The 19,246-nt window shown below is 46.3% G+C and overlaps 1 non-coding gene across 1 annotated transcript; it reads right to left on the bottom strand.

The window, feature by feature from the left end:
- Nucleotides 1–12,959: 12,959 nt before the first annotated feature.
- Nucleotides 12,960–13,065, bottom strand: LOC122013178. The gene has a single exon (XR_006120509.1). It is a non-coding gene; the product is annotated as a small nucleolar RNA R71 (small nucleolar RNA).
- Between the last annotated feature and the right edge of the window lie 6,181 nt (nucleotides 13,066–19,246).

Genomic DNA, 19,246 nt, shown 5'->3' with positions numbered 1-19,246 from the left:
GAGGAAGCCCAGGCGGCCCGAAGGAAGGAAGCCCCAATCGAGCGGGCTCCCATCGTCGAGCGGAAGCCACACACTGCCCATCAGCCGCCCAGAGGACCGCGAGCTGAAGCATCCCGCCCCCAGCAACATGCAAGATCCCACGCCATTCAAGAAGTGTCTGCCGAGCGGCCCAAACCTAAAAAGAATGTATGGACCCCAATGTTTTGCTCATTTCACTGGACAGACACGCATAATACAAGAGACTGCCGAAGTCTTCCCTTGATCGCCCACCCCGTGCCCCGAGGGGGCCACCGTCGATCGCCATCATCCGACAGGCGACAGCGCCCCCGCGAAGCCGATCGGATGATATCCGACAGGCGGCAGAGACAGACTCCCGAGCGGCATCATACTCCGAGGTGTGAAGACAATCCCCGGAGGTCTAGGGAGCAGCCTAGGCCGTCCGTTTGGGAAGAAGAAAATAGAAGTAACACTTCCCGAGGCGAAATCAACATCATTGCTGGGGGGCCGACCGGCAATGACTCCAACAGAGCAAGGAAGGCGGGCGTCAGACAGCTTCAGATCCACACGGTCGGCTGCAGCCAAGAGCGGGCGAGCGGCCCCGAAATCAGTTTCGGGCCCAGGGACTTGGAGGGAGTCGAAGTGTCACATGACGACGCTCTCCTCATCAAAGCGGTAATAGCCAACTACACTATTCACCGCGTTTTCATTGATACAGGAAGCTCGGTCAATATCATATTCAAAAAGGCCTTCGACCAACTACAAATTGATCGAGCCGAGCTGCAGCCCATGACAACCCCCCTCTATGGGTTTACGGGCAATGAAGTTCTGCCGGTCGGAAAAGTCTGACTGGCTATCTCGCTGGGAGAGGAGCCGCTCAGAAGGACGCGGACGGCAAACTTCGTCATCGTTGACTCTTCTTCAGCATACAACGTCATTCTAGGGCGACCGGCGCTCAGTGAGTTCCGAGCGGCCGTCTCCACCTTCCACCAGAAAATCAAGTTCCCAATGGAAGATAAAGTGGGAGAAGTACGAGGAGACCAGCTGGTGGCTCGGAGATGCTACGTCGAGATGGCCCGAGCTGAAGCTAATGCCGCCCGGAAGACGCCGCGGATCGAGGTGAACGTTATAACTGAAAAACCACCCTCTTTGGTATATGAAGAAAAAGAGGAAGTGCAGATTCACCCGACCCGATCGGAGGCCACCACGTTCATTCCGGCCGATCTGGAGGCGAGCCAGAAAGAGGAGGTGATCAAATGCCTCCAGAGAAACTGCGATGTCTTCGTCTGGTCGACGCATGAGCTGCCCGGAATTTCGCCGAGTATAGCGCAGCACGAGCTCCACGTCCGACCGGACGCTCGGCCGGTGAAGCAAAGAAAGAGGGACTTCAACGCCGAACAAAATGTCATCATCCAAGTAGAGGTTGAGAAGCTCCTGGAGGCCGGCCACATACGCGAGGTTCAGTTTTCCAGCTGGCTGGCGAACGTTGTACTAGTCTCCAAGCCGGGCAACAAGTGGAGAGTGTGCATCGATTTCCGGGATCTCAACAAAGCGTGCCCGAAGGATTTTTATCCTCTGCCTCGGATCGATCAACTGGTGGACTCCACAGCCGGCTGCGAGTTGATATGCACGCTCGACGCTTATCAGGGCTACCATCAAGTACCGCTCGCTCGAGAAGATCAAGAGAAGGTTAGCTTCGTTACAGCCGACGACACATACTGCTACAATGTGATGCTGTTCGGACTGAAGAACGCAGGGGCAACCTACCAACGCTTGATGAATAAAGTGTTCAAGGAGCAGATCGGACGAAATTTGGAAGTGTACGTGGATGATATTCTCATCAAGTCCGTCCGAGCGGCCGATCTCTTTAAAGACATGGAGGAGACTTTCCGAACGCTGAGGAGGTATGGAGTTAAGCTGAACCCTCAGAAGTGTCTGTTCGGAGTAAAAGGCGGGCGTTTCCTGGGCTACATAGTGATCGAGCGGGGCATCGAGGCAAATCCCAGCAAGGTGAAAGCATTACAAGATATGCCGCCTCCAAGAAATATGAGGGAAGTACAGCACTTGACCGGTCGGATAACTGCATTGTCCAGATTCATCTCGAAGACGGCCGATCGGAGTCTCCCGTTTTTTAAAATCTTGTGCAAGGCTACCAAGTTCCATTGGGATGAAGAATGCGATCGGGCGTTTGAAGAACTGAAGGCATATCTTAATTCTCTCCTTGTGCTAGCCAAGCCAACTGTGGGTGAGCCGCTTTGCATCTATTTATCTTCAACCGAGCAGGCAGTAGGCTCGGCATTAGTAAGGACGAGCGGAGAAGAACCTGTATATTTCTTAAGTCATATTTTAAAAGATGCTGAATCTCGCTACACCGGGCTCGAGAAGCTGGCTTTTGCTTTGGTCCTCGTCGCTCGGCGCCTCCGTCCCTATTTCTTGGCACATACTATCATCGTCCGGACGAATAGCCCTTTGGGAAGAGTGCTGCTGAACCCAGAAGCGTCCGGATGCCTCATCAAATGGACCACGGAGTTGAGCGAATTTGATATTCAGTATCAACCCCGCTCGGCGATAAAGGCACAGTCCTTGGCAGATTTTATCACCGAAGTGCAAAGGCCAGAGCCCGAAGCTATGTGAAAAATATTCGTGGACGGATCATCCACTCGGCTCGGGAACGGGATTGGCGTGCTATTGCTCTCTCCCCAAGAAGAAAAGATGCACTTATCCGTTCGGCTGGATTATAGAGCTACAAATAATGAAGTAGAGTATGAGGCCCTTATAGCCGGCTTGCAGGCTGCCCGGCATGTGGGGGCTGGTCGGGTGACGCTCTATTCAGATTCTCAGCTTGCCGCCCAACAGCTCTCAGGCACCTTTGAGATTAACAACGCTCGGCTCAAACTCTACGCGGAAGCCTTCGAAAAGCTCAAGGCCAATTTCAGAGAAGTCATTATCCAGAAGATACCCCGAGCGGAAAATCAGGCGGCAGATGAGTTAGCCAAACTCGCAAGTTCAATAACGCCAGTCATCATCCAGCAGCCAATTGAACAAGTATCTTTGGTAGCACACGTCGACCGAATGGAGGGTCTCACATTTCCGAGCGATTGGAGGGCAGCCATCATAGAATTTCTTCGGTCGGGGGCAACACCATCCGATCGGGAAACAGCCCAACAATTAAGGAGGAGGGTCAGTCGGTTCACACTCATTGGAGACCAACTCTACAAGAAGGCTTTCTCCCGCCCGCTTTTGAAATGCGTGAGCTCGGAAGACGCAACATACATCCTCCAAGAAGTACATCAAGGATCGTGTGGAGGGCATCCGGGCGGACGATCGTTGGCTAAAAAGATCCTACTGGCCGGATACTTTTGGCCAACCCTGCAAGCAAACACCGCTCGGACCGTCGCGACGTGCCTTTCCTGCCAGAAGTATCACAACTTCTCCCACCGACCGGCGGAGGAAATGAAAGCAGCTACCGTGTCTTGTCCGTTCAACCAATGGGGAATGGATATTGTGGGTCCGTTTCCTATGGCGACCGGACAGCGGAAGTTTCTACTAGTGGCGGTCGACTATTTTTCCAAATGGGTGGAGGCCGAGCCGCTAGCTAAGATCACCGAGCAGATGGTCAAGAAGTTTATCAGGCAGCATATAATCTGTCGGTTCGACATCCCTTGCCGGCTCGTATCTGATAATGGATGACAGTTCGTAGGGAAGCAGCTCAAAGAATGGTGCGAAAGTTATGGCATCGAGCAACACTTTACTTCCGTGGCGTATCCCCAGAGCAACGACCAAGCGGAAGTAACCAATCGGGAGATTCTTCGCATTCTTCGGGCTCAGCTTGATCACATGGGGGGAGCTGGGTGGACGAGCTGTCGTGTGTCTTGTGGGCCATCCGCATGACCCCAAAGGAAGGAACGGGCGTCACACCATTTCATTTGGTGTACGGCGACGAAGCAGTTATCCCAATTGAAGTCAGCGGCGAGTCCGTCCGAATCCAGAATTATGATGATGATAACGCCGAGCGGAGGAACATGGAGCTGGAATTGATCGATGAAGACCGAGACAAGGTGGCCGTCCGGCTGATGGCGTATCGACAACGGATGAAGCAAAACTACAACCGGCACGTAATCCCCAGAGCATTCCAAGTGGGCGACCTTGTCAGGAAAAAAGTAAAATCGGTCGGCGACGTGGGCAAGCTGGAGGCTCCTTGGGCGGGCCCCTTCAAAGTCATCGAAAAGCTCCGCTCGGGTGCTTATTATTTGGAAGATGAAGACGGACGGCGGCTGGATCGATCGTGGAGCGCGAATCATCTCCAGCCGTACCGAGCTGGGTGAGAGGTGCGCTGGTGTAATTTTATGTGTTTTGGTCACCTATGTCCTTGTAATGCAGGAAACAAAATGATAAAAGATGGCAAATAGCTTCGCCGAACGGTAGTGTCAAAAATAGCCTTAAAGGTCATCGAGCTCCGACGTTAAAAATCGAGAGACGAACCGGCATCTATAAACCCTCCGAGCGGAAGGTCATCGAGCTCCGACATTAAAAATCGAGAGACGAACCGGCGTCTATAAACACTCCGGCCGGAAGACCGTCGAGCTCCGACGTTAAAAATCGAGAGACGAACCGGCGTCTATAAACCCTCCGGCCGAAAGACCGTAGAGCTCCAACGTTAAAATTCGAGAGACGAACCGGCGTCTATAAACCCTCCGGCCGGAAGACCGTCGAGCTCCGACGTTAAAAATCGAGAGACGAGCCGGCGTCTATAAACCCTCCAAGCGGAAGACCGTCGAGCTCCGATGTTAAAAATCGAGAGACGAGTCGGCGTCTAAAAACCCTCCGAGCGGAAGACCGTCAAGCTCCGACGTTAAAAATCAAGAGACGAGCCGGCGTCTATAAACCCTCCGGCCGGAAGACCGTCGAGCTCCGACGTTAAAAATCGAGAGACGAACCGGCGTCTATAAACCCTCCGACCGGAAGACCGTCGAGCTCTGACGTTAAAAATCGAGAGACGAACCGGCGTCTATAAACCCTCCGGCCGGAAGCCCGTCAAGCTCTGACATTAAAAATTGAGAGACGAACCGGCGTCTATAAACCCTGAGGCCGGAAGACCGTCGAGCTTCGACGTTAAAAATCGAGAGACGTGCCGGCGTCTATAAACCCTTTGAGCGGGAGGCCGTCGAGCTCCGACGTTAAAAATCGAGAGACGAACCGGCATCTATAAACCCTCCGACTGGAAGCTCGTCGAGCTCCGATGTTAAAAATCGAGAGACGAACCGGCGTCTATAAACCCTCCGGCCGGAAGACCATCGAGCTTCGACGTTAAAAATCGAGAGACGAGCCGGTGTCTATAAACCCTCCGAGTGGAAGGTCGTCGAGCTCCGACGTTAAAAATCGAGAGATGAACTGGTGTCTATAAATCCTCTGGCCGGAAGACCGTCGAGCTTCGACATTAAAAATCGAGAGACGAACCAGCGTCTATAAACCCTCAGGCCGGAAGACCGTCGAGCTCCGACGTTAAAAATCGAGAGACGAGCCAGCGTCTATAAACCCTCCGAGCGGAAGGCCGTCGAGCTCCGACGTTAAAAATTGAGAGACGAACCGGCGTCTATAAACCCTCCGGCCGGAAGACCATCGAGCTCCAACGTTAAAAATCGAGAGACGAACCGACGTCTATAAACCCTCCGGCCGGAAGACCGTCGAGCTCCGACGTTAAAAATCGAGAGACGAACCGGCGTCTATAAACCCTCCGGCCGGAAGACCGTCAAGCTCCGATGTTAAAAATCGAGAGACGAACCGGCGTCTATAAACCCTCCTGGCGGAAGATCGTCGAGCTCCAACGTTAAAAATCGAGAGACAAACCAGTGTCTATAAACCCTCCGGCCGGAATACCGTCGAGCTTCGACGTTAAAAATCGAGAGACGAACCGGCGTCTATAAACCCTCCGACCGGAAGACCGTCTAGCTCCGATGTTAAAAATTGAGAGACGAATCGGCGTCTATAAACCCTCCGGCCGGAAGACCGTCGAGCTCCGACATTAAAAATCGAGTTGAGTTGGCTAAGACAATAAAGTCGACTGATGAGTCGTCTCGCCGATCGGCCAGGTGACCAAAGGTACTTGGCGAACAACTAGCGTAAATTTCAGTGGCGAAAAAGTATACATTCATCCGAGCAGACTATCCACGCGAAATACTTCGTAAAAACCCCTTTCGAACACAAGAAAGGTGGGATGAGGGGAGAATTACAAGGAGAAGCAGGCGAATATAAACGGTAGTTAGCGAGCCGAGCGGACAACACGCATATAGATTAGCAAAGGAAAAGGCATAGCATTATAGAAAATAAGGCCGAACGGCCTAGTTACAAAAAGTGATAGTTTTTTAGCCGAGCGGTAGAATTACATATAGACTCCTATTCTAAATATTCATAAAGCGTCGTCGGGATGTCGTTGAGAAGTGTCGCCTGGTCCTTAGCCGGGATGACGGCGGACTCAGGAAGTTGCCCCTTGGACTTCAAGTATTCCGTCGTGGCATTCATGGCAAGCTCGAAGGCCATGTACATTCGCTCGCAGACCTTCTCCGAAAATTCGACCGAACGGACGTATTTCTGTTGCAGGGCAGCGACCCGGCTTGGTTCGGCCTCCTGGTATTCTTTAAAGGCCGCTCGGGAAGCATCGGTGGCTGCCTTGTGTTCTTGTAAAGCCGCCTCGAGCTTTGCCACCTCGTCCGTTCGGGCAACCTTCTCGTTAGCCAATTGGTCCGTCAGCTCTTTAACTTTCTGCTCCAAGCCCCGAGCCTCGACATTCTTTTTCTCCAGATCGGAGATAGCCGTGTTCTTCCGAGTGGTGGCTAGGCTTATCTTTTGGTCAAGCGTCTTGACTTGCCGCTCGAGCTCGCCCAAGGTATGGGCCTGATCGGTCGTCTTCTTCTGCTCGGCCGCCAACAAATCTTGAGCCTTCTTCAGCTCCTTCTGTAGCTCGGCATACGAGGGGCCTTGAGAGCCGGACGGACCACTTGCAGCCTTCAGTTGTCTCAATTCCTCGTCCACCATCGCCAGGCGGTTGGAGACAGCTATCTCCTCCACCCATCTCTGACGAAAAAGAAAGAAAATAGAAGTTGTTAGTGGCCGATTGGAAAGAATGCATACAAAACTTGGAAGAAAATGAACTTACCCCCGTGGCCTCTTGCATGTGGCTGTTAGCCAAATTGCGGAGGGGGATCATCGCGACGCGCGCCTGAGCGTCGGCCCACATCTCGGCTAGGGGCCCCTTCAGGGTGATTGTGTGCTCGGGCGCGGTTGGGCGATCGGCCTCGGGTAGCAATTCTTCAGTCGGAAGGTGAAGTGTAACCCGGACAGTGCGGCCATGACCGGGGGTCGTCCGAGCGGATGATGAGAGAGGATCGGAGGCCGGCGCCGAAAATTGGGATAAAATGGTTGAACATTGGACTTGACGGGGAGCAGGCGGAAGGACGCTGACTGGAAAGGCCTCAAGAGGGTCCGCCGGCGCGTCCAATTGAGAAGGGGTCTGGTCGGAGGAAATAGCCTCGACCTCTGGAGCCTTGCCGCGAGCGGTGGCAGTAACCCGCTCGGATGGTTGGACCACGAATGTAGCCGATCGAAGGGGAGTCTCCACTCGGCGCCTCTTTTGTCGAGGTTGTTCCTCCTCCCGAGCGGAATCTTCCTCTTGGATAGTTGGTCCTCCGCTGGGGGTGGCTCCTCTGGCCACATTCTGTTGAGAGTCCTGAGTGGCCGACTCTTCATGAGTCCCACTCTCCCCTTCGTGAGAGCCGACCGGCTGGATGCCGAGCGTCTCCATTTCTTTGGCTGTCGCGGCTTTGAGCGCAACCGCCTTTCTCTTCAGAATGCCAGCCATCATCGACTCCATGACAATATTCGCTGCAAAGGAAAAAGAAGAAAATCAGTTAGCAATCAAGGCAAATGAACAAGTAAAATTCTTACCGAAGCCGCTCGGGAGGGGGGTTCTGATCGGACTCAGGCCGAATATATACATAACCCCTTCCAGAAGGAACTTGTTGATGTCAAACTGCAGGTCGGCGAGCATGTTGGCAGCGTGAAGATAATCCGGCCGGGTCTTGAATCTTTTGAGTTCTGGGGAGAGAGGATTTCCGACCTGCCATTGGGTTCGGAAGGGAGCCCGCTCGGGAAGGCGAATGTAAAAGTAAAATTCTTTCCAATGCTTATTGGAAGAAGGAAGTTTATTGAAGAAAACCAAGCCGGGTCGAGCCTGGAACATGTAGGTGTCCGGCTCGGACTGCTTAGGGTAGTAGAAATAGTAGAAAACCTCCGGTCGGAGGGGAATGTTATGGATTTTAAACAGAACGACAACACCGCACAGAAGGCGGAAGGTGTTGGGGACTAGGCTTCCGAGCGGAATGCCGAAAAAGTTGCAAACTTCTACAAAGAAGGGGTGGATCGAAAATCGCAGACCGGCGGTGAACTGGTCGCGGAAAACACAAAAAGCTCCGCGCGGCGGTTTGTTTGGCCGAGCGGAGTCTGTTGGTAGGATGATTTCAAGGTCGGAGGGGATATCGAAGCTATTAATCAGAACATCGGCGTCGCGCCGATCGAAGCGCGACTCCATGGTAGTGTACCATGGGCCGAGGGTTTGGTCTTCGAGTTGAGAAGATTGGGCCATTGTCCGAGCGGACGAAACCAAAAAAGACGAAAGGCAAAAGATGAAAGCAAGAAGATGGCAACGAAACAGTATCCCGAGGATGAAAACTTGGGAAAGGAATGCAAAGAAAACCAGAGATAGAAAAGAAGAAGGGCCTTACAGAGAAGAATAGAGGTTGAAGAAGAACAAGGAATTGCCGGAAGAAGCAGCAACAGGATCACCGGAGCACCGAAACACCAGAGACAGCAGTTGAACTCGCGCAGACGCAAATGCGGCGAAGAAGGGAGAAAGTGAAGATTTTATAGGGCGGAGCCCGAGCGGCCTCCGCCGTTGGATCCAGGTCACGAGAATCGGAGCGTGCATCGGGCCCTTGATTTCGAACTGCCTTGTTCTCGTCGCCTACGACGCCGCCGCCGTACCTGACGGCAGCAATGCCACGTGGCATTCCGCCACGGGGGAGCATTTAATAAGCGCCTTATCGAGGCGCAGAGCGCGTGCTTGGCCTTAATGACGGAGATTGGTACAACTTCCGAGGAGATCCGAGGGATGGTGGCGTTGACTGAGGCCGTAGTTACCGCCACATATGCCGAGCGGAGGATAGTTTCTTGGAAGAGCCGCTCGGCGAAACAATCGTCCAGTCAGTCGTACTAATCGCCTCCTTCGACTAGACTTGAAGGGGAGGCAAGTGATCCGGCGGTAAGAATAGGGGACCCCCGTTCCGAGAAGTCAACGCCACGTGGAGGTCAAAAGGTTAAAAGGACTATCGGAGAAGGGTGGACCGACCGGCCAACCGGAAAGGGTTGGACCGACCGGCCGACCGGTGTCCAACTGAAAGCAAAGGCACCCCGGTGGGAGTCGGGGTTTCGACGCTCATGTTGAACAAGGTCGTATGGCCGAGCGGGTGGCTCGCTTGGCCGAAGGCATAAAGTAGCAGTACTGCGAACAGTCCGCGGAGCACACTACCGGGAGTCTCTCGAGAGGACCAGCGCATACGGCCGGCCGGACGTGATGGAACTGCCGACCGGCCGGACGCTCGGCATGGAGTAAGAAGAGACAAAAAGACAAGGGAACATCTTCTGACAGCAGGTATGTTTGACGAGCAGGCCATACGCAGGATCTTATGACAGAGAGTATCGCTGTCCCGTCAGAGATGTGCTTAGACTGTAGCAGTATGACGTCAGGTAAGCTTTTCTAACAAGCCCATACTGAGATATGGGCTGAGGACACGTATTCACCTCGGTATGTGTGCGTGAGCCCCTTCCTAGCTCTATATAAGGAGTCTCACACTTCGCCAGAAGTACGCATTCTCTGATATTGAGAGCCACTTCTTTATTGTCCACTTGCCTAACTTGAGCGTCGGAGGGTCATCGCCGGGAACCCCTTCCCGGCCCGACTTCCTTGCAGGTTCATCGGAGGTCCGAACGACCGGTCGGAGATCCACGTCAGTAGTTCGGAGAGCGCCACGTGCCCAGCGTCCGTTGATTCAGCGTTCGGACAGGATCACAAACATAAGCTCATAATGCTATTCACTTCCCTTATGTGTAATCTCTATATTATAAACCATAATATAAACCCCGATACTGTTATTAGTAAGTAGTAACCAGCCCCTAATACATTACCATGTCTATAATCTCTCCTATATATAACAATGTGACTAGTTGTGCTTAACATGAGTACTCTACACGTTGTAGCAGTTAGTGTCAAGTAGCTGCAACATTTGTAAGAAGACAATGGAGACTGTAGTGTTTAAGCGAGTTGTTTCATTTTGTAGCAGTTCAACGACAAGAGCTGCACCACGAAAGATATATATTTTTGTTTTAAACTCATTGTTCCCTCAAAGTAAACCATCTTTGGTGAGCGACCTAAAAACATTAAACCCCTAGCAGCTAGGAGACGGTTCTCAACCCTAAATATTCAAAATATCCAAGTAGCCGAAGCTTTGGAACATAAACCCTAACATATTTCTTACAATGAAGGCGAAGCTTCGAATGACAAAAAGAACGTCGCAGAGCAGAGAGGTTGATTGATGAAGACTCCTGATGTGCGTAGATTATATACTCTTTTATGCATGTTTTTACGCACATTTACATACTTTGAGCATGCTTGATCTATGCACTTTTATACTTTCAGCTTTCCTTTTAGCATATTTACTCTTTTGGTTCGGAGATCTGCTTTTTGTGCATTTTCTGTACACAGGAGTCGAAATTGGTGAAGATTATGCGTCCTCGGGCAAGCTTGGAAGGAATTGAAGGGAGAGAGCATCAGGCCATGTACCACACACGGTCGTGTAGTTTTAACAGGAAGGGAAGAGGACATGGCCGTGTGAATCTCACACGGCCGTTTCTTGATTTGAAGAAATTAGAGCAGATCCCTTACATGGCTGTGTAGATCTACACTGCAGTGAGGTTTCCAGAGGCTGGTGGTGGTCAGGTGCACCACACGGCCGTAGCATTTCCAGAATAGAGGATCCCGGCCGTGAGTCACACTACTGCAGCCTTTTGAGAAGGAACTGACATGGTCGTGAATCTCACACTACGTGTCATGGGGTCGTGGGCTCGATTTCTCCTCTATTTAAACCTCCTTCATGAATTGAAGGGGATCTCCCTTTGGGAGAAGGCAAGATTTGGTGGTTTCTCCCATTCTTAGGAGGATTTCCGATTCGAGGGAGTTCTTGACGATTTCGACTCGGAGCGAGGATTGGATCCAAGACGAGGCTTCGTAGATAAGTTTTCTCTTTCCCCCTTTTCTTGGTTTCTTGGATTGGGGATTTAAGAAATGCTTGTAATCTTTATTTCTTCGGGTATTCTTCCTCGATTCATGGAGTAGATCTTGTATTCTAGGATTAAGGGAGTATTTGTATGATGGATTGATGTAATCTCTTATGGATTTGCCATTTTCTTGTTTCAATGACATTGTCTTGCTTGTATCAATTAGATCTTGAATGATTAATGGTGATTTGTGCTTAATTCTCATTCTTGATTGATTGTTTGGATTTCTTGTGGACTTTGTAAAGATAAACTCTCACTCGATCATCCGAGGGATCCACGTGACAGGTGCAAGCCCGTGTAAGGACGTTTGAGAGATAATCTTGAAGAGGAAATAGGAATATTCAAGAGAGTAGGATGGATCTTGTGATTAGTTTCTTGTATCTTGATAGATTAATAAGTTGTGGGCTTCTATGTTGATATCCGAGGAAGGCATAGTAATAGGTGCGCTTCTGTGTAAGGACAACGTAGGTTCACGTCTAATTGATCATATTTAGATACATTCCTCAGTCCTTAGCCGGTTATCTATTGCAAGAGAGAACAGACAACTTTCTACAAGTGTTTGACAATTGAGGGATAAGAATTGGTGAACCATTTACATTCAAGAAATCCTACAAAGAAACCGAAACTCCTAGAATCTCCCTTTATCATAACCCAAAACACTAAATTCTTGTTTGTTGATCTTTAAGATTAGATTTGTTTACCTTTACTTTGCTTTTGAAAAGATTGGATAGTTGTTTAGCTAATTCGCATTGAGACGTTTCTAGTGCTTATTCCAGTCCCTGTGGATACGATAATCTTTTATATTACTTGCGACATTTCCGTACACTTGCGGAGAGCGAACAAGTTTTTGGCGCCATTGCCGGGGACTCCGCTATAACATTAGGAATTATCAATTGAGTTAGACTAAACATAACATTTGTTTTCCTTTCATATTGCATAGTTGTAACTAATCATTAGATTTTTGTTTTTACTTTCTTGTATAACTTTCACTTCTTGTTAATTCTTTTTGTACATATTCAATTCTGCATTTTTGATTCTTTTATTTTTCTCTTTTTCTGTTGAATTGTCATTTGCTATCTTGTTCTTGTGTATGCGAAGATCTAACTTTGCAGGGGAATTCTTTCCTTTTGACCCTGAGATTGACAGAACTTTCCATAAAAGAAGAATTCTGCAAAGGCAAATTGAAGAACAGGAACATTTGAACATGGCGAATAGACCACTCAAGGATTATGCTGCACCTTATGCAAGAGGTTTTCGATCTAGTATTTCAAGACCTTCAGTGGAAGCTAATAACTTTGAGATCAAACCCGCAATTATATCTATGGTGCAGCAGAACCAATTTGGTGGAGGACCTCATGAAGACCCCAATCAACACTTAGAGGTCTTTTATGAAATATGTGGTACCATGAAAATGAATGGAGTTCCTTCAGAAGCAGTTAGATTATTATTATTTGGGTTTTCTTTAAGAGATAGGGCAAAGCAATGGCTGAATTCTTTGGCCCCTAATAGCATCACCACTTGGGAGCAGTGTGAGCAACAGTTTCTTGATAAATTCTATCCACCAAGCAAAACAGCTCATATGAGGAATTTAATTGCAAGCTTCAAGCAAACTGACTCAGAATCTCTTTTTGAAGCATGGGATAGATATAATAGTATGCTCAGACAATGCCCACATCATGGGTTGGAAAGATGGTTAGTGTTGCACACTTTTTATAATGGTATCAACTATCATACCAAAGTGTCCCTTGATTCAGCTGCTGGAGGGGCACTTATGAATAAAAGTTTAGATGAAGCTGAAGAAATTATTGACAGTGTAGCACGAAATCATCATCAATGGGCAAATGAAAGAAGTGGTGGCTATTCTTCTGTAAACCCAACAATTAAAGCATCAGGGAAGTTTGATGTAGATGCAGACACTCTTTTGTCTGCAAAATTGGACGCTCTTACAAAGAAATTCGAGAATATGGGGACTAGTGCTAATATGGTCAATGCTATTAGTACATCTTGTAAAGTATGTGGGAGTTCAGAGCACTCAAATGACTCATGTCCATTGGGAGCTATCACTGCACAAATCAATCAACTGGAACAATGTGATGCAATCATGAGTTACAATCAAAGGCAGAACAACCCATACTCAAATACTTATAACCTTGGATGGAAGAGTCATCCCAATTTTTCTTACAGAAATAATCAAGATCAAGGACCATCTATGGGGGCAAGACCAAATTTTCAAGCTGGGCAACAAAATTTTCAACATCTATCTTCTCAAGGCTTACCAAAGTCAAATATTGAAAAGATGCTTGAAGAAATTATCTCAAGTCAGAATGAAATGAAGCAAGATTTAGCAAAGCTCATTCAGAGAATGGATAATTCTGAAAAGCATCAAAAGATCCAGGATAGTCAAATTGCCCAACTAGCTTCCTCATCATCCAGAGCACCAGGACAACTTCTAGGAAAACCTGATGTGAATCCTATGGAGCATTGCAATAGAATTGAGCTTAGGAGCGGACGGACCTTGGGAGACTCCCAAGTGACTGCTCCAAAAGGGATACAAAAAGAAGAAGAGCTCTCTCCTCTTATACCAAATCAGATTCAAGCTAATGAGGAGAGTACCATTGAGGTTGAAGAGACTCTCCCACTAAACCATCAGAGCAAAGCTGTCCCTTTTCCTCAGAGACTTACAATGCTCAAGAAAGATGAAGAATTTGGCAAGTTTTTAGAAAAAGTTAAGCAAATTTGTGTAGAGGTACCTCTTATTGATGCTATTCTTCAAATGCCTAGATTTGCCAAATTCCTGAAGGATCTCATGTCAAACAAGAGAAGAAGAGGAGAGGTTGAGACCATTGCGCTTAGTGAGGAATGTAGTGCTATTCTGGAGAAGAACACTTCCCCAAAACTAAAGGACCCAGGGAGCTTTTATATTCCTTGCAACATAGGAAAAGAATTTTTTGAAAAAGCTTTTTGTGATTTGGGGGCAAGTGTTAGCCTCATTCCCTATTCAATTTATAATAAATTAGGTCTCAAAAACATTAAACTTACTACTATGACACTTCCACTTGCCGATCATTCCTGCAGGTACCCTTTGGGTATTATAGAAGATGTGCCAGTAGAGGTGGATGGGAATGTTATTCCCACAGATTTTGTCGTGTTGGACATGGAAGAGGACCCCAGGATTCCTATCATATTAGGAAGACCTTTCCTTACTACAGCTGGAGCTATAATTGATGTCAAAAATCATAAGCTTTCTTTGGTAATTGGCAAGGAAAGGTTGGAATATGATTTATCTAATATCTCTAACCATGTCTCGTCTCTTTTAAATGCTTGTAGCAGGACAAGCATTTATAAACTTGAGGAATGGAATTTCCATCCTCATGAAAGGCCACCAAACGAAGGAGACAATGTGGTGGAAGATGTTGGGAGAAGATCTCCCAACAAAAACGAAAAGTATATCTGTCCTCCAAGGGCGAGGAAAAGAAGTGAATGATCAAGTTTGGTCGAGCTAAAGACCTTAAACAAGCGCTTCTTGGGAGGCAACCCAAGGGTTCTTTTAGTTAGTTTTGATTTGTATTTTAATTTCTTTTAGTTTGATGCATTCTTTTGATTTTGTTTTCAGGTTAGGTATAAAACAGAGCCCGGCCGTGTGCTATACACGGCCAGGAAAAGGTTGCAGAGAAGGGAAGTGCTTGGGCCGTGTCATCCAGACACGGTCGTGTAGGATCTCCCGAGGAGAAAAAGGTCTAGGCCGTGTCCCAAACACGGCCGTGCGAAGAAACCCGTGAAAGAAGAGGTTTAGGCCGTGTCCCAGACACGGCCCGTGTCTGGAATCCAGAGAAGAAAGATGGAGAGGCCGTGTCCCGGACACGGCCGTGCGAAGAATCCAGAGAAGGAAGAGGGGGAGGTCGTGTGGATCTGCACGGCCCGTGTAGGAGAGTTATTAAAGTCTTCTTTCTACCTTACACGGCCAGATCTTGGCCGTGTTCCGCACACCCCCAACTCTCCAAAACATCTCTTTCTCTCCCAATCTCTTAAAAGCTCCTCTCTAATCTCTCAAGATCTCTTAGATCCGGATTCTCCTCCTCTCTAAGACTTGGACTTTTTGTTCTCCTAACCTAAGATCTTTGCTCTTTGAAGTTTTGTTCTTTGAGCTCCATTTTTCCAACCCTAGATAATTCTTCCCCTATCTAAACTCATCAAGATGTCCAACATTTTGAAGAAACTTCGCAAAGGAGGTGGTGGATCTAGTGGAGACAAAGAGAAGGAGCCATCAAGGGACAAAGGAAAACAACCAGTGAAGGGCAAAGGCAAAAGGACTTCACACAACGAAGGTAATGACAATGAATTCAATATTGTGTTTAGAAATGATGATCAAGTAACTAGATTTACAATTCTTGTCAATAGAAAGATAGTGTGTACTAGATATATGGACCCAACTGTTCTTGATATGCTTGGAATTAGGGAAGATGTAGATTTGATGATTGGGTTTTTGGATTGGAGTGATATTATGTACACACATTTGCCTACATATCTTCGTCTTGTTTTGGAATTTTTAAGTTCATTGGATGTCCATTTTACTAATGAAGATGATTATTTTGGAAAAATCTCATTTAGACTAATGAATCAAGAATTTCTATGGGCATTATTGACTTTAATTCTTGTTTTGGATTAACCACCGGTAGCCCTCGTAGGTTTAATCCAAGGTTTAATTGGAATCATTTTTGGAATGCAATAACTGGGTTAGATCAACCTTATGAGCCTTCAAGAGCTAAGGCCTCCCATATGCAAAACCCCATCTTTAGGTATCTACATAGAGTCATGAGTAAAACTATTTTTGGTAGGGGAGAGAGTGATGGGGTGGTTAAAAAGATAGAGCTTTATGCTTTATGGGCTATGCTTTATAAGGTTGAATTTGATTCTGGTTTTCATTTTGTTCAAACCTTATTAAGATCTTCTAGGGCATCATCGGGATCAATTGTTTTTGGTGGTTTGATTACCCGAATAGCTTATAATTTAAATCTTGATGTTGATGGGTTGGAAATAATTCATGGTAATGACATGATTGACATTAATGCATGTCTTGCTATGAAAATGATAGTTCGGGATGAGAATGGTTTCGCATTTCCTAGGAGGAGTGGTTCTCCTTTACCCCTTCCTTTTCCTGAACGAACTACTATTCGTAACCCGGCTAATTGGATAATTTCTGAGTTAGATTTTGAGGATAACCCTTCTATACCTGGAGACACTGAGCCACATCATGAGCCCTCGTCATCTGGACACCCGCAGCCTTCTAGTTTTATGGAGCCTGCTAGGCATTCTTTTGCATATGACACGGGATCTTCTTGTTGGTTGCTACTCGGGAAACCTAGAGGTTTCACTGTACAAAAATTTTGTACAAAGGTCTGAACCTTGTCCTAGCTACCATGTATTCTTTTAAATTAAATTTTGGATCGCCTACGGAACTTAACACGTTTGATCCAAAACTTAATCTATTTGTTCTTTTAGGTTTTGACTTGGATCTCCTGCGGAACTTAACACGTTCGACCCAAGTCACCTTAAGTTATTAATTCCATTAATATTAATTTTCATAATTAGTTCCCAGTACTGACGTGGCGAGGCACATGGCCTTCTTGGATATGGGAGCAACCACCACCGACTAGACAAAACCTTTTATAGAAATCTAATATTTAATTTCCTAAAATAGCTTTAGGTTAACCAAAAAGAATAATCAAATCACAAGGGAAAAAAAATAAAAGAACACAACTTCGAAAAACATATTCAAAATACTAGAACGTAAGCCTCTTGTATTTGGTATTATTTCCATAAATAATTAGCATGATGCGGAAAGGAAAAATTACTAGTTATACCTTCTAGAAAGACCTCTTGATCTTCTACCGTATTCCTCTTCTAACCTCAGACGTTGTGTGGGCAACGATCTTCCGAGATGAGAAACCACCAATCACCTTCTTCTCCTCCTAGCTAGGTTCGGCCAACAATAAGGAAGCTTCACCAAGGAAGAAGATCAAAACACCAACCAAGCTCCAAGAGATGCTAGCTTTCTCTCCTTCTTCTTCTTCTTCTCCAAGTAGTATTCGGCCACCACAAGAGCTCCAAAGGGAGAGAGAGGTTTGGCCACCACAAGAGGAAGAGAGGGATAGGATGATGGCCGGCCACACCAAGGAACAAAAGAGGGAGAGAAAAAATAGAGGTTCTATCTCATGAAGGCACCCTCACCCCTTCTTTTATATTCCTTGGCCTAAGCAAATTAGGAAATTTAATTACAATAAAATTTCCTTAATTTCCTTGACATGATTTAATTGAGAAAAATAAAATAAAATTTCCCCAATTAAATTCTAATGGCCGGCCACATCATGAAATCAAATTAGACAAGTTTCAATCAACAATTAAAACTTCCTAATTTGTTTCCGGAAATTTTTAAAATAAAATTTCTCTTCAAAATCTCTTCATGGTTGATAAAATGAAATTTCCATAATTTTAATTTTATAACATGTGAATAATTTTTAAAGAGAAAATAAAATATCTCACCAATCTACAAATAAGGAAAGAGATCTAATCTCTTTCTTTAATCTTTTGTAGATATTTTACAAGAGAGATAATTTAATTTTAATTCTCTTTAATAAATTATATCTTCCACATAATAAAAATTAAAATTAAAATTCTTTTTTAATTTAATTTGGCCGGCCCCTCTAGCTTGGGTTCAAGCTAGGGCCGGCCACCCAATTAACTTGGCCGGCCCTAGCTTGGTCCCAAGCTAGCTTGGCCGACCCCTATTGGGTATAGAAGGTGGGTAGTGGTGGGTATAGTACTCTATAAATAAGAGGCTACGATAGGGACCGAGAGGAGGAATTGGTTTTGGTCTCCCGATAAAATTAAGCATCCCGTGTTCGCCCCGAACACACAACTTAATTTTATCAATAATAATTCATTCCACTAGAGAACTATTATTGAACTACCGCACCAATCCCAAATTACATTTTTGGGCTCCTTCTTATTATGAGTGTGTTAGTCTCCCTGTGTTTAAGATATCGAATGTCCACTAATTAAGTGAGTTACTGACAACTCATTTAATTAATATCTTAGTCCAAGAGTAGTACCACTCAACCTTATCATCATGTCGGACTAGGTCCACCTGCAGGGTTTAACATGACAATCCTTATGAGCTCCTCTTGAGGACATTATCAACCTAGTATCTCTAGGACACAGTTTCCTTCTATAATCAACAACACACACTATAAGTGATATCATTTCCCAACTTATCGGGCTTATTGATTTATCGAACTAAATCTCACCCATTGATAAATTAAAGAAATAAATATCAAATATATGTGCTTGTTATTATATTAGGATTAAGAGTACATACTTCCATAATAACTGAGGTCTTTGTTCCTTTATAAAGTTAGTATAAAAGGAACGACCTCAAATGGTCCTACTCAATACACTCTAAGTGTACTAGTGTAATTATATAGTTAAGATAAACTAATATCTAATTACACTACGACCTTCCAATGGTTTGTTCCTTTCCATCTTGGTCGTGAGCTACTGTTTATAATTTATAAGGAACCGATAACATGATCTTCTGTGTGTGACACCACACACTATGTTATCTACAATATAAATTAATTGAGCAACTACATTTGTCATAAATGTAGACATTTGACCAATGTGATTCTTATTTCTAGATAAATGTTTATACCAAAAGCTAGGCTTTTAGTATACACGCTAACAATCTCCCACTTATACTAAAAGACTAAGCTGCCATATCTGATGTCATACATCTGATTCCCATGCCTTTCAAAAAACTCTTGCCTTAAGGACCTTAGGTTATCATCTGATGCAATCTAGGCGGCAA

Source organism: Zingiber officinale, chromosome 8A, assembly GCF_018446385.1.
Source record: "Zingiber officinale cultivar Zhangliang chromosome 8A, Zo_v1.1, whole genome shotgun sequence".
NCBI classification, from domain to species: domain Eukaryota; kingdom Viridiplantae; phylum Streptophyta; class Magnoliopsida; order Zingiberales; family Zingiberaceae; genus Zingiber; species Zingiber officinale.
This window is presented reverse-complemented; position numbering and strand designations above follow the sequence as displayed.